Source organism: Triticum aestivum, chromosome 5A, assembly GCF_018294505.1.
Source record: "Triticum aestivum cultivar Chinese Spring chromosome 5A, IWGSC CS RefSeq v2.1, whole genome shotgun sequence".
NCBI classification, from domain to species: Eukaryota; Viridiplantae; Streptophyta; class Magnoliopsida; order Poales; family Poaceae; genus Triticum; species Triticum aestivum.
In genome coordinates, this window is record NC_057806.1 from 687,437,681 (window position 1) to 687,453,643 (window position 15,963).

The following is a 15,963-nucleotide window of genomic DNA, read 5'->3' on the forward strand; positions in this document are numbered from 1 at the left end:
CGAGTGGTGAGCAACCCTCTCACTCGGGGGCTTTGCTGCAGTCCAGTACTCGCCTAAGTTTAGAAAATCCTACCGAGTGGTGAGCAACCCTCTCACTCGAGGGCTTAGCTGCAGTCCAGTACTCGCCTAAGTTTAGAAAATGCTTCTGAGTGGTGAGAAACTCTCTCACTCGGGGGCTTAGCTGCGGTCCAGTACTCGCCTAAGTTTAAAACACGTCCCTACCCGCAAGGACGATGAGGTGCAGGTCGATTGCAACCTTCTCTTCGGAGCTACGCCACAAATACAATGTGCGCTCCATCCTCCTCCTCAAGGATGAGGAGGCACAGGTCGACTGCAACCTTCTCTTCGGAGCTACGCCACAAATACAATGTGTGCTCCATCCTCCTCCGCAAGGACGAGGAGGCACAAGTCGATTGCAACCTTCTCTTCGGGGATGGCCACAAAAATAACGTGCGCTCCATCCTGACCTGCAAGGACGACGAGGTACATGTCGACTGGGACCTCCTCCTCAGAGTTGCATTTCAAGTACAAAGATTATCCCGAGTGAAGAACGAGTTCCACTCGAAGGGAAACACAAGCATGTTCAGAAGATAAACCAAGTTCAGATAAATCCTAAAGTTCGAGAACATGGATAAAAGTATTCGAGCATCAGGCCCTAAGGAGTTTAACAGTTACAAAACCACTCGGCATTCCGAGGCAAATTTAAGGCGTGTATAAAGTTTGTTCGCTCCGCAGGAGGAGGGCTTGCAGGCTCGACGAACTCGTCCAGATCAATTCCGTCAGCGATCCGAGTGGCAGCAGCAATGAAGGTTTCCATGAAGGATTGGAAGTCATGCCTTTTGGTGTTGGCAACTTTGATCGCTACCACCTTCTCTTCTCGAGCTTCTTTGCAGTGGACCCGAACCAGCGACAGAGCCACGTCAGCACCACATCGGGCAGAAGACTTCTTCCATTCCTGCACTCAACCGGGAACCTCATTGAGTTGAGTCATCAGGGACTCGACGTCATTTTGAAGCGTTCCCTTGGCCAAAGTGATGTATCAATGCGCGACACCGCCACCTTCAGGCGAGCAAGATAGCTCATAACGCTGGCAACCCGAGATTCCAGTCGGAGCACGTTCATGGCAGCCTCATCGCCGACAGGAAAAAGGATGGGGTCCAAGCCTGTCTCGATCCGTCCAGTTTCTTCTTCAAAGTTTTGGCAGAATTCTGTAGATGCAAGGAGTTAATGAGTCGACCGGTTCATGGTGACTTACAAACAGTAAATCAGTCGGATAAAGAAAAGTACCTTCGAGCATAAGGAAGAGCTTCTTGGCGAGTGCTTTCAGATAAGCTTCCAGGTCGTTTCTCCTACGAGAAACACTTTCCAGCTACTCGTTCAGAGTCACCTTATCTTTCTTCAGACGAGTCGCCTCTCGGTTGGACTCGGTAAGAGACGCCTTCAGCTTGGTGATTTCCTCCTCTAGCGCAACGACCGAAGCCAACTTTTTGTGAGCAAGTGCAGTCTTCTCCCGAGCCTCGTTTTGCGCAGCTGCAAGATTGAGGTCCTTCTTCGCCAGAGCCTGCCTCATTTTCTCTGCAAGATATATACTCGGGTCAGACAGAAGAACAAAGAGATAACTTGAGGGATGATTAAGATAAACAGTCGACATGTCATTACCTTCCATACCAGCTACTTTGTCTTTAGCCTTTTTCAAGTTCTGATTGGCCAGCTCCAAGTCAAGGTTGAGTTGTCTCTGCTTTTCCTCGAATTCAGTGAACATGGAGATAAGCGCACATGATTTCTACAATCAGTAAAAGATATGTCAATGGACAAGGTCAAAGATCATTCACCTCCAAGTGAATAAAACTCTAAGACTACTGCAGAATCCAAACATTCTAGAGTAGTCTCGGGGACTACACCCAGTGGGTGCACTTATTGTGCCCCCACTTGTTCAGATTCCACTCGACATGGTCCGCCCAGACCGAGTGGAAGAAGAAGAAAAAAAAGAGAGAAGAAGAGAGACATACTCAGAGCCCAACCAACTGCCAGCAGTCGACTGCGGTCTCGGCGACTACACCCAGTGGGTGCACTTAGTGTGCCCCCACTGGTTCAGATTCCACTCGACATGGTCCGCCCAGACCGAGTGGAAGAGTGAAACAACAAAGATGTCAAACACCCACAGGCTGCGCAGATGCGAAGTGCAGAATAAGAAGAAATTGCACGGAGAAAGGTTTTCAGGTAGCATATCCTAACAGAACAAACAACAAGATAAGAGTTCAGTCGGAAGCCAACTTACCTGGATATTGGCTCGAAGGGCCGTGCTGGCGTCGTAAGCAGCCTGACTATTTCGTGCACCAACTTCACTCGCTCCATCATTATGACAGCTTGGCGAATGGCTTCTGCAGCGGTGTCCGCCTGGCTTTCTGGAACGTGATGAGTGGTGAAGAATGGGACTAACGGTGCAGATGTAGCAGCTTGAAGTTCCGAGGCATGAAGCTCGACGGTTGAAGCAATCACTAGTACAGTCGACGATGTGGGGTGTTCACTCGATACTGGATCAATGAAAGTAACAGAAGCCCGAGTCACATCTTCAGGCTGTTGAATCGCTGGCTCTGCCGCCAGCATCGATTGGGATGTCTTGCCAGCTGATGCCTTCTTGTTCCTCCTGGGCCTTAGTGTCACGTCCTTGTCGTCATCTGGAAGCTCAATGACATTGGGAGGAGCTGGAAAAAGATCAGTCACCGAGATACAGTCGACCCTAGATCAATCGCTAGAATTTAATCGACCGATAAAACGGCTGAGTAACTGAAGACAGGATTACGAGAGTTGTACCCGGGTTAGAAGTGACTGCATCCTCCATTTCTTTATCTTCATACTTGTGGGTGGAAGTCCCAGAGGTAGCAGCACTGCAAATTTCAAGATTCAGTCGGTCATGTCTATCACGGTGGGTCGACCAAAACTCAATTCGTACTAAACCAAGAAATCAGGTCCGACTATTACCCAGAAACAGTAGGAATGGCCACTTTGATCTTGGGCAAGGCCTTCTGCAGTTTTGACAATGCAGCTTTCGGTTGTTTCGGTGCCTTCTCATTCGACGCTGGAGACGGCGCAACTTTCGGTTGCTTCGGTGCCTTCTCAGTCAGCACTGGAGAAGACGTCTGTCGGTGCAAAATCGGCGGATCTCGGGTAGGGGGTCCCGAACTGTGCGTCTAGGCCGGATGGTAATAGGAGGCAAGGGAAACGAAGTTTTACCCAGGTTCGGGCCCTCTCGATGGAGGTAAAACCCTACGTCCTGCTTGATTAATATTGATGATATGGGTAGTACAAGAGTAGATCTACCACGAGATCAGAGAGGCTAAACCCTAGAAGCTAGCCTATGGTATGATTGTTGTTGTGTATGTTGTCCTACGGACTAAAACCCTCCAGTTTATATAGACATCGGAGAGGGTTAGGGTTACACAAAGTCAGTTACGATGGTAGGAGATCTGTATATCCGTATCGCCAAGCTTGCCTTCCACGCCAAGGAAAAGTCCCTTCTGGACACGGGACGAAGTCTTCAATCTTGTATCTTCATAGTCCAGGAGTCCGGCTGAAGGTATAGTCCGGCTATCCAAACACCCCCTAATCCAGGACTCCCTCAGTAGCCCCTGAACCAGGCTTCAATGACGATGAGTCCGGCACGCAGATTGTCTTCGGCATTGCAAGGCGGGTTCCTCCTCCAAGTACTTCATAGAAGATTTTGAACACAAAGATAGTGTCCGGCTCTGCAAAATAAGTTTCCACATATTGCCATAGAGAGAATAATATTTACACAAATCTGATATGCTGACGTATTCCATAGTGTGACACACCACGGCCAAGCCTTTATCCAAGTCGTTTCATTATCCCACCTCAGCGCGTCATGCGAGGCGGTTTCCTTGGCACGTCTTGTTAAAGGAGAGATCATGTCCCCTTATTCCGGGATTCTCATCAATACGGGCGTGGGTAACCCAACCGCTTCTAGGACTCCCAGATTATAGGCAAGTCCAAACGGACACGGAGAGGACGCTTGATATTCACCCTCTTTATAAAGGGACATGGCTTTTATTTTTCCCTCCCATGCTCAATCGAATCCTTCCCCCGCCTCAAGCTCAAACGCCCAAAGTTCAGGTCAGGTGCTCCGAACCTTCAGTCATGTCCGGATCTAGCCTTCAAGGCCGATGGGTGCCTTCCTCCATCACGGAAGAAGACATCAAAAAGTTGAGGGAGGCCAGATATCTGACCGCCGAGATTTTGCATCGGCTGCCTCCCCGGGGGCAGGCCGTCCCCTCCCCCGAACCCAACGAGAACGTCGTGTTCGTCTCCTACTTCCTCTAAGGTCTAGGCCTTGCTCTGGATCCTTTCATTAGGGGCTAAATGTTTTATTACAGGCTAGACTTCCATGATCTAGCTCCGGACTCCTTTCTTCATATCACGACATTTATTGTCGTGTGCGAGGCCTTCCTCCGGGTTACCCCTCACTTCGGCCTATGGCTCAAGACCTTTGAAGTAAAGCCGAAGATGATCGAGGGGCAATAGGCGGCATGTGGAGGTGCCTCAATACACAAGATGACGGGAGCTTCATGGCCCAAAGGTTCCATTCCAGAGGTGTCTGAATTGTGGCAACAGGAGTGGTTCTACATCACGGCTCCTAGAAGTGCCAAGTGGGCGGCCGCCCCCGTTTTCCGCTCGGGCCCTCCACCACAACTGATGTCATGGATTAGCAGAGGACTGAGTTGGGGTCCAGCCAAGGACGTGCCTATACTGCAAAGCCGCATTTGAGATCTCTTTAATGGAGATTTCATTTGGTTGCGGTAATACAAGTTATGCCGGTCCATCAAGTCTAGCCTTGCAAACGCCGGCCCCTTCGCTTGTGGGAGTTCAATCCCGAGGGACCGCGTGCCATTCAAAATTTCCTCGGCCTGACGCACGAGGAGGTGTACAAGTCATTCTTCGGACCTCAGGTAGAGTGTCCGGAAATCACCGAGGACATGGGCCTGAGTAGTAACCGCGCCGCCGAACAGGTAAGGAATCTTCCGGCCGAATATACTATCTCTCATTTGTTACGAAGTTATCTTTGAGAGTTTGCTTTTTGACCAGGACTAGCTAACAAAGGCGAAGTTGATTCGGTGTTCGGCCCCCCTCCCTGAGGGTTTGGAAAATCCGGTATTGGAAAAGATGCTCCAGACTGCACCTTGCCCGGAGCCCTTGAAGGAAGATACTGTGGAGGATAATGCGGGTGGACGCGGGCCCCCAACGCTGCCCATTCTAACTGAGGGAGCGAGCATCTCCATGAAGGAAGACGACCAGAAGAGGAAAAGGACTACGCCCGTGGATTCGGAAGCTGAAGCTTCCAAACAGGAGAAGAAGTCTCCCACAGAAGGTCCTACCTTGGGGGGCGCTGTTGCCACACAAAGTCCGCGTGGGGATCAATTCTCTCGTGAGTTGTAAGTGACCCAAAATACTTTAATAGTACAGATATGCCATCTTTTTCTTCTGAGAAAATAACCACCGCATATGTCTTTGCAGTTCGGGCCTTAGCCCCTCTCAAATGAGCTCATCTCCGGACTCCTCCGCTCCAGAAGCAGGCGACCCTGAAGTGTCGTCGCGGAGGGCCTCTCCGAGTCCGGTGAGGCCAGAAGATAATCCCATTGACCACCGAAGCTCCCCGTGTCCGGCTCCCGAAGAGAGCAGACAAAAGAGTCCGACACCATCTAGTGTGCGATCAGATGTTCGGAGGGAGTTGGTGGGGCGAGCAGCCATCTCAGATGAACACCGTGTGCTGGTGAACACGGTGATGGAGAGGATATCGTCCGCCGAAAGCGGATTGCATGAAGCTTTTATGAGTCTACTGACAGGCTTTGAGGTACGTAAAAGAATGTATGATAGTCCTGCACATGCTAGGTGTGCCCTGTGTAGATAGTAGCCCCTGAGACTCTGGTTTTCGTCGGAAACGACGACGAACAGAGGATCATATTCCTAGGTAATAACCATACTGCCTCTATGTGCAGGTGATGGAATCTCCGGTGGCTAGCCGGACTAGCGAGTTTGCCCATTTAGAACGGTAGTTGGATGCGGCAAATGCCGACATCGAGCTTGTTAAGAAAAGGCTTGACGAGGCACAGGGTAAGTGTCCCTATTTGGTAAACGCCACATAGGAAAATCAGCATGATGCCAGTATCTTTAACATGTTGTGACTGCAGATGGAGCTGCCACTGTTGAAGCCTTGCGGGCAGAACTTGCCAGAGCCAAGGAACAAGCGAGTTTGGGTAATGCGGCTGCTTTGAAGGCAGCCGAAGAGTTGCAAGCCGAGAAGGCCGCGCATGGCGAGAGCCGAGACAAGATGGCCATAGAATTAAAAGCCGCCGCCGACCGTTGCCGGGTTTTCGAAAAGGAAAACCAAGCGAAGGCATCAGACCTTGAAAGGCTGCTGCGACGAGAAAGGACCTCCACTCTGCTATGAGGGCAAAGAAGGAGGAGCTGCGGGAAGCCGGGGATATTGTAGCTGGGAAATCCTTTATGTTGCGGAGGAAGTTCGGAGATCCACGGTATGCCCCTCTGGATCGGCTGTGGAGTTCGGAGGATGTGTATATGGATTTAGCGGCGAGCGCTGCCGATGCGGCCAAGTACTTCCAGGGTCAAACGGACCGTGAAGTAGACCAGCTGTTTTGGAGAAAATTCCATTCTCCCGAGCGTCCGCTTTCATTGACTGACCAATTAGCCGAATGGGCCGAACTAAATAGGTTGTCCGGACTCTCCATGAGGTCTGTTGTGGATCAGCTATGGCCGGAAAGGTCAAAACCGAATAGCTATTTCAGCTTGGTGCAGCAGTTCCTTGACCTGGTGCCGCGCATTAATGTGATGAAGAGGTCGGCGTGCATAGAGGGCGCACGGATGGCCTTTGCCTGTGTTAAAGCATACTGGGCAGAGATGGATGCTACCACTGTTGCAGTGCGGGATTCGGCCATAGGTTGAAGGGCTACTGAGCACTACTTTGAAGAAGTTCTTGAGGGTGCTCGTTTGATAGAGACCCAGTGCTCAAAAAATATTATGTTTGAGTGATATGTAATCTCATTATAAGCGAAATGCTTTTATAATTTTTTATAAGGCTATTTTTATACTTTTGCCTGAAAGTAATATGATGCCTCCTGGGCGGCCGTTTATGTATACATGTGTATAACCTGAAAGATTGCAGTCGTCGGCTTCAACCCCCATGCATATAATGCGGAGGTGCTCGCAAAAACACGCGTTCACACTTAACCCAACATCTTGGTCCTATTAAGGAGGTGATAGCAGAGAGAGCGAGGCAACCAGACTATAATGCTTTAACACTTTCACTTAGCCATAGGAGTTTGACAATGGGGCTACTAGATAGCCCCTGGTGGCTCCGCACTCTCCCGATCCCAGGGTGCGTACATGCCTGGCCGAAAAATGGCCCTTCGTTAAGGCGGAGGAATTCTAACATTCCCACCGGTCATCGAGTGGTTGACCAGTCTCACGCTATATCATGACAGTCAGTTTTTGGCTTTCTCTACTGAGGTGCTCGTCCGGATGAACCAGGGCACAATCGTAGTAGTTCTCCAGGTACGTGCATTGTTTTGGCATGGCCACATGCCAAGACGTCAGCATCCTTCTCAACAGTGGATATGTATCAACAAGAGACAGTAAAAAAGGTTTACGCAGGGTCTTAATCTAAAAAGAATCCTTGGAGTGGGTCCCTATTGCACGTCTGCGCATGTGTCTCTGTTGTGCCGTATCCTGGACGGGTGTAGCACGATGATCGTCTGTAAAAGAGAGGAAGTTAAGTGAAAAAGTTGTCGTGCAAAAAGATGGTTTTTTAAAGAAACCATGTTGTAAGTGCATCTAGTGCCACCCCTAGTTGGTTTTGGAGTATTGCCGACAAACCTAGTTGAGGGACTAATGTGTCTGTGAGAATTGCAGGATAACACAGGTAGAAGTCCCTCATTGATTTGGTTTTCCTACCAGAGATGAGCCCTAAAAATGTATGAAGACATTGAAGTCAAAGGTGGTATGTGAAGATACTCACATTGAAGACTATGACAAAAGAAGACACCACATGAAGCCTATGGAGCTCGAAGACTTAGATCTTTCGTAGTTCTCTTTCTTCTGTGTTGAGTCATAGGAACCACGGTACTGTTAAGTGGGGTCCAAGAGAACCAGTCAGAATGACTGAAGTGATGCTTAAACAAAACCTATGTCTTCGAGTGAAGACTTTGAGAGGGAATCTTGTCCAGAGTCGGGCAAGTCAGCTTTGCTTGAAGCCCAAGTAAAGTTGCCGTGTGATTTTGAAATCTGACCATTGGAACATGTGTCAGTTCCTTAGTGACCCAGGGTCATTTCGGACAAATCAGGTCGGGTTGCCAAGTGGCTATAAATAGCCCACCCCCTACAACCATAAACGGTTGGCTGCTCAGATTCAGAGTACGGCTTTTGTCGTTTGAGAGCAACCCACCTCGAAGCCTTTGAGAGAGAATTCCTTGCGAGGATAAAGCCCTAACCACCCAGAGCCAAAGAGAATTAGGCATCACTTAAGTCTTCTTGTCCGTGTGATCTGAAGACTTATTACACTTGAGGACTGTGCATCCTCCAGCCGGTTAGGCGTCGCGTTCTGAGCATCCAAGAGACATTGTGGATTGCCGGTGAACGAAGTCTGTGAAGGTTTGGGAGTCTACCTTGAAGACTTACCAGAGTGATTGGGCGAGGTCTGTGTGACCTTAGCTCAAGGGGAATACGGTGAGGACTGGGTGTCCTGAGCTGCGTGTTCAGGACTGGGTGTCCGGGACTGTGTGTCCTAAGGTTTAAATACCTAGCCGCCCTAACCAGACGTACAGTTGTCACAGCAACTGGAACTGGTCCAACAAATCATTGTCTTCAGCGAGTCACTGGTTTCATCTTCCCTTCCCTTTACTTACTGTTACTCCTTGTGAAGTCATTGTATGTTCGCACTATCTTTTGTCTTCACTGAGTGACTGCGTGTTCTGTGTGGCTTCACAATATCTTCCTACCTGATCCTTACTACATTGCTGCTATTAGTCATTGTGCTTTCACTCTATTGAATACTTGACTATGGCTTGCCTAGTGTAGTCTACCTTCCGCTGCAGGGTAATAGGTTTATTTCTATCGTTTGTCTTCATAACTTCCACGTTTTGAAGACTTTCATAAAAATCGCCTATTCACCCCCCCTCTAGTCGATATAACGCACTTTCAATTGGTATCAGAGCAAGGTGCTCCCTTGTTCTGTGTGATTCGGTTTAACCACCTGGAGTTTTAGCTATGTCGACTGCAGGGATAATTAAAGTCTCCGCTGCGTGCCCCGTCTTCGATGGAACTGAATATCCCTACTGGAAGAATAAGATGCGCATGCATCTTGAAGCCATTGACGTCGACCTATGGTATGTCGTCAAGAACGGCGTTCCCAAGGCTGGAGAAGGTGTCACTGCTGCTGATGTCAAGAAGTTCGTTCAACTGGACTCTACTGCCAAGAATATCATCTGTGGTCATCTGACCAAAGGACAGTATGGCCGTGTGAGTGCTTTGGAAACATCTAAGCTGGTCTGGGACTGGCTCTCCAAGGTCAATGAAGGCGTCTCAACCCAGAGAGATCAGAGAATCAGTGTCCTTCGCAACCTCTTCAACCGCTTCAAGCGAAATGACAATGAGAATGTCCAGCTCACATTTGACCGACTCACTGACATCACAAATGAGCTTCAAGCCCTCGGCGCTACTGAGATCACCAAACATGAAGTCGTCAAGACACTACTGAGATCACTTGATAGTTCGTTTGACACCCTAGCCCTGATGATTCAAGAACGTCCTGATTTCAAGACACTCGATCCGTCTGACATACTTGAGAGGCTCAACACACATGAGTTTCAGCTTTCTGAGAAAAGAGATATCTACGGTCCAAACTATGGGCGAACTCGTGCCTTGAAGGCAAAAGCTGTCTCCTCATCTGAAGAAGAATCTGACAGCAGTTCGGATGATCCTGAAGACATTGGAAGGGAACTTGCTATGCTTGTGAAGAAGTTCCAAAAATTCACCAAGAAGAAAGGTTTCAGAAAGTCTTCCCGATCAAGCTCAAGGAATGATGAAGCTTCTGCTCACGACTACAAGAAGAAAACATGTCACAAGTGCAAGAAACCTGGCCACTTCATCTCTGAGTGTCCACAGTGGGACAATGAGAACAAAAAGAAGAAGAAGAGCAAGGAATATGACTCTGACGACAAGAAGAAGAAGAAATACTCAAAGTCTTCTTCCAAGTCTTCCTCAAAGTCTTCATCACACAAGAAGAGCTCATCTGGCAAGGCACGTGCGTTTGTTGGCAAGGAAATGGATTCAGAGGAGGAGTCCGCTTCTGAGGAGGCGGAGGTGGAGTCTGAGGAGGAGTCCGATTCAGGCGTCGCAAGTCTGGCTACAGCATACGTTGCCAAGTCCATCTTCAACACTGAAGACAATGACTTCATCACCGACACCGATGCAAATGACAAGGACTACTCCGCTTCTACCTACTGCTTCATGGCACGCGGTGCCAAGGTAAACACACGCACTACTCACTATCAAACATCTAGTGACGATGACTCTGATTGTGGTTCAAAACCCAGCTACAAAACACTTGCTAAAATTGCAACTGAACAACAGAAAGCTATGGAACATATTCAAAAACTGTTAGACAGAAGCGATGATCTGTTAGGTGCTGAAATGACTCGATCTGAATCCTTAATTGAAGACATAAAAAATCTTCACGTTAAGTATGAGGAACTTGAAAGTCGTCATGAAACTCTCTCAACAACTCATGAAAAGCTTTCCTATGATTATCTTCAAAGGAAGCAAGATCTTGAGAAATTGAGAGCGGCTCATGAAGATCTTCAAAAGGAAAACGAGTCACTTCGCGCCGAACAGATCAGTTCCGCTCAGGAAGGATTTGAACCACCATGTCTTAAATGCATTGAGCATGATAATGCTACTACTGTTGCTGAATGTTCTACTGCTGCTACTGTTGCAATATCTTCAACTGTTGATGTGGGAACTAACCCCTCTGCTGAGGATTCCACTGCTATTGCTGATGAGAATGCTAGGTTGAAGACATTGCTTGAAACAGGGATGTACAAAAGTCTTAAAGGGCATCAGACACTATGTGATGTCCTCAAAAAGCAGATTTTGAACCGAAACCCGAGGAAAGAGGGTGTTGGGTTCGTAAGGAAAATGAATGCTGATGGCTCTTACTGGAAACCTGAGCAGTACCCCAAAACCACATGGGTTGCTGCAAAGGAATTTTCAGCAGATCCATCCACTCTATCTGGGTTCACTTGTGCTAACCCCATTGTCATTGATGAATCCTTTGATGCAAACTATAAACTGTTTAAGAATCAGAATGGTGAAGTGTTTGCCAGGTACATTGGTACTAACTGCAGGAATGGACCGCCTATGAAGAAGATCTGGGTTCCGAAAAGGTGTCTGGAGAATCTTCCTGTGAATGTCATCATGACACCTCACGTGAAGAAGACAAACCTCAGACCAAAGGCTTCATACGGTCCAAAGGCTTCATACAGACAGAGGACTCACCTGAGTCGCACTAACGCAAATGTTTTGCAGGGAAACCATACTCAGGCATATGAATATGAGAGCGGTTCATCAAACCGCCATGTTCATAAGACCAAGAACTATTCTGCTTATTCTTATGAGTACTATTGTCCGCCTGCAAGACTGTTTGCTAGGGCTCCAAAGCCAAAGTTCTCAGATGCTGCACTTAGACTTATTGCTTCTAAGCCACCCTTGAAGATGTGGGTGGCTAAGAAAGCTTAACTCTCTTTTGCAGGGAAAGGTCTCCAGCAGAAAACCAAAATCGTCTGACGCTATTGCTGGGGACCTTAAACATCTTGTAGGGCGCAAGATCAAATGCCCGAATGGTCTTACTATGTACTTCGTTCCTGAATCGCTTGCTACTCTCCCTATTAGTCCTAATCTGGATCTAAGCTTTCATAACCCACTGGTTCGTCAAATGTTTTTGCTTCACAATGCTCTTCGTGAAGCCTATCCCCCTAACTGCACTGTAGGGTACGACACCAGCGTCTTCAGAATGGATTATTGATAGTGGGTGTACAAATCACATGACTGGCAAAAGAAGCCTTCTTATGGACTCAACCTTACGTCCATCCGACAAGAGCCACATCACATTTGCTGACACTGGTAAAAGTAAGGTATTGGGTCTAGGTAGAGTTGCAATCTCAAGGGATCAACACATGGATAAAGTCATGCTTGTTGAATCCCTTGGCTTCAACTTAATGTCTGTCTCAATGCTTTGCGATTTAAACATGATCGTAATATTTGGAAAATATCGTTGCCTTGTTCTAATGGAATCTGACAAGTCTCTAGTATTTGAAGGGTATCGAAAAGATGATTTGTACGTGGTAGATTTCTCAGCAGGACCACAGCTTGCCGTATGTCTTCTAGCAAAAGCTTCAGAATGCTGGCTCTGGCATCGGAGGCTTGGGCATGCTGGCATGAGGAACCTCCACACCCTGGCAAAGAAGAAGCATGTCATAGGCATCGAGGGCGTCAAGTTCAAGAAAGATCACTTATGCGGTGCCTGTGAGGCAGGAAAGATGACGAGGGCCAAACATCCCTCGAAGACAATCATGACCACTACTCGACCCTTCGAACTGCTTCACATGGATCTTTTCGGTCCCACTCATTACTCAACTCTTACTACTACTGCTTGTCTCTATGGCTTTGTCATTGTTGATGATTATTCTAGATATACTTGGGTGCACATAATCCTTTACAAGACTGAAGTGCAGGATGTCTTCAGACGCTTCGCCAATCGAGCAATGAACAACTATGGCGCCAAGATAAAGCATATCAGAAGTGACAATGGCACTGAATTCAAGAACACTGGCCTTGATACATATCTTGATACCTTGGGCATCACACATGAATTCTCAGCCCCGTACACGCCACAGCAGAATGGGGTCGTCGAACGCAAGAACAGAACACTCATTGAGATGGCCAGAACGATGCTAGATGAATACAAGACTCCAAGAAAATTCTGGCCTGAAGCCATTGATACTGCATGCCATACAATCAATCGTGTTTATCTTCACAAGCTTCTGAACAAGACATCTTATGAGCTCCTTACTGGCAAGAAGCCAAATGTCAGTTACTTCAGAGTATTTGGCGCCAGGTGCTGGATCAAGGACCCACATCACACCTCAAAGTTTGCACCAAAAGCACATGAGGGTTTTATGCTTGGATATGGAAAGGATTCGCACTCCTACAGAGTCTTCAATCTCTTTCATTACAAAGTGGTTGAAACAGTGGATGTGCGGTTCGATGAGACCAACGGTTCACAAAGAGAGCAACTGCCAAATGTGCTAGATGAAGTTCCATCCAGTGAATCAATCAAGCTAATGGGAACTGGAGAAATTATACCTTCTGAAGCTCATCCTGAAGAAGAACTTATCATCTCAGCACCTGATCAACATGAAGACAATGCTCAGCCTGAAGACATTCCTTCTAACAACGACAATGATCAGCAAGAGCAAAATCTTCGCCCTGTACATCCTCGCGTTGCCAATGAAGTGCAGATTGAAAGAATAATTGATAGCATCAATGCACCCGGTCCACTCACTCGTTCAAGGGCAACTCAGCTAGCAAATTTCTGTGGGCACTTCGCATTCGTCTCAATAACAGAACCCAAGAAAGTTGAAGAAGCCTTCATGGAACCTGAATGGATTCAAGCTATGCAAGACGAGCTTCAACAGTTTGAGCTGAATAATGTATGGGAACTGGTCAAGCGTCCCGATCCTCGGAAGCACAACATAATAGGCACCAAATGGATATACCGCAACAAGCAAGATGAGCATGGTCAAGTTGTCAGAAACAAAGCTCGTCTCGTTGCTCAAGGATATACTCAAGTGGAAGGCATTGACTTCGATGAAACATTTGCTCCTGTGGCTAGACTTGAAGCCATACGCATACTGCTGGCCTATGCAAATCATCACAACATACTTCTTTATCAAATGGATGTGAAGAGCGCCTTCCTCAATGGCAAGATTGAAGAAGAAGTGTATGTTGCACAACCTCCTGGCTTTGAAGATCCAAAACATCCTGACATGGTATACAAGCTCAACAAGGCACTGTATGGCCTCAAACAAGCCCCTCGGGCCTGGTATGACACACTCAAATACTTCCTGAAGAGCAAAGGCTTCATACCTGGTTCTCTCGACCCCACTCTCTTCACGAAGACATATGATGGTGAACTGTTTGTGTGCCAAATATATGTGGATGACATTATCTTCGGCTGCACCAATCAGAAGTACAGTGAAGAGTTTGGATATATGATGCAAGAGCAATATCAAATGTCTATGATGGGAGAGCTGAAGTTCTTTCTCGGTCTTCAAATACGACAGCAACGCAACGGCATCTTCATATCTCAAGAGAAGTATCTCAAAGATTGCCTGAAGAAGTTCGGTATGCAAGACTGCAAAGGCTTCACGACGCCAATGCCAGCCAAGCATCATCTGGGTCCTGACGACAATGGTAAAGAGTTCGATCAAAAGGTATACCGCTCCATGATTGGTTCTTTACTTTATCTATGTGCATCTAGGCCAGATATTATGCTTAGTGTTTGCATGTGTGCTCGATTCCAAGCGGCACCAAAGGAGTCGCATCACTTAGCTGTGAAGCGAATTCTTCGATATTTGGCTCACACCCCAACTCTAGGATTATGGTATCCAAAGGGCTCAGAGTTTGATCTGGTTGGATTCTCGGATGCTGATTATGCTGGTGACAAAGTTGATCGCAAGTCTACATCAGGCACATGTCACTTTCTGGGACGATCACTTGTATGTTGGTCTTCAAAGAAGCAGAACTGTGTATCTCTCTCCACTGCTGAATCTGAATACATTGCTGCTGGATCTTGCTGCGCTCAGCTTCTGTGGATGAAGCAAACGCTCAAGGACTATGGCATTCATCTGAAGCAAGTGCCACTCTACTGCGACAACGAAAGCGCCATCAAGATTGCCAACAACCCAGTTCAGCACTCGAAGACAAAGCACATTGAAATTCGTCATCACTTTCTCAGAGATCATGTTGTGAAGGAAGATATTGATATCATACACGTCAACACTGAAGAGCAATTGGCAGATATCTTCACCAAGCCCTTGGATGAGAAGAGATTTTGCAAGTTACGGTGTGAGCTAAATATCCTGGAATCCTCAAATGTCCTGTGATCAGGCACACATCCTAACCCTTATGCATATTGATGACTTAGATGTGCAACACACGAAGTAAAGTATATCTTCAATCAATGAAGACATACATTCTAAGTGTGAATACATTAATGTGGAATTTGACTTCGGAGCGCCACGATAATTGTGCGCCGTGTCTGGGTCTAATACTTCCTATACGGTGGGTAACGCCACCACCAAATGTTCTATTTTGAAGTGTTTCACTCATGGCGTTACCTTGCTATGTCTTCACATTTGGTTTGGCTTCAATCTCAACATGTCTTCATGATTATCTTCACTATGTTGATTATATATATATACTAGTGTTCTGTCCTCTACAGCATTCACTTATAGCTATGTCTTCTTGTTGAATCTTTTGAACTAAGTGAATGTGATCGGACCCTAACCTCTCTATGCTATCTATCTCAAACTCTATCTCTCCAAATCATATGCATTCTATTGAAACTGTCGAATGTCTTCTCTGCGTCCTTGTCAGCAGAAGATACAAAGACAAACCTTAAGTCCACTTTCAATGCTCATTCCTCCACATGAAACCCGGAGAAGTAGGAACGACCACCCGACAATCCAGGCGTGCGTGGGACGTGGAACAAACCCCAAAATTCTGCATGATGGCCACGTGTTCCTCAGATGCGAATCGCCAGGGGCACCTGTGTAATAACGCAGTGCCGCCCCTGTACCTATAAATACACACTTC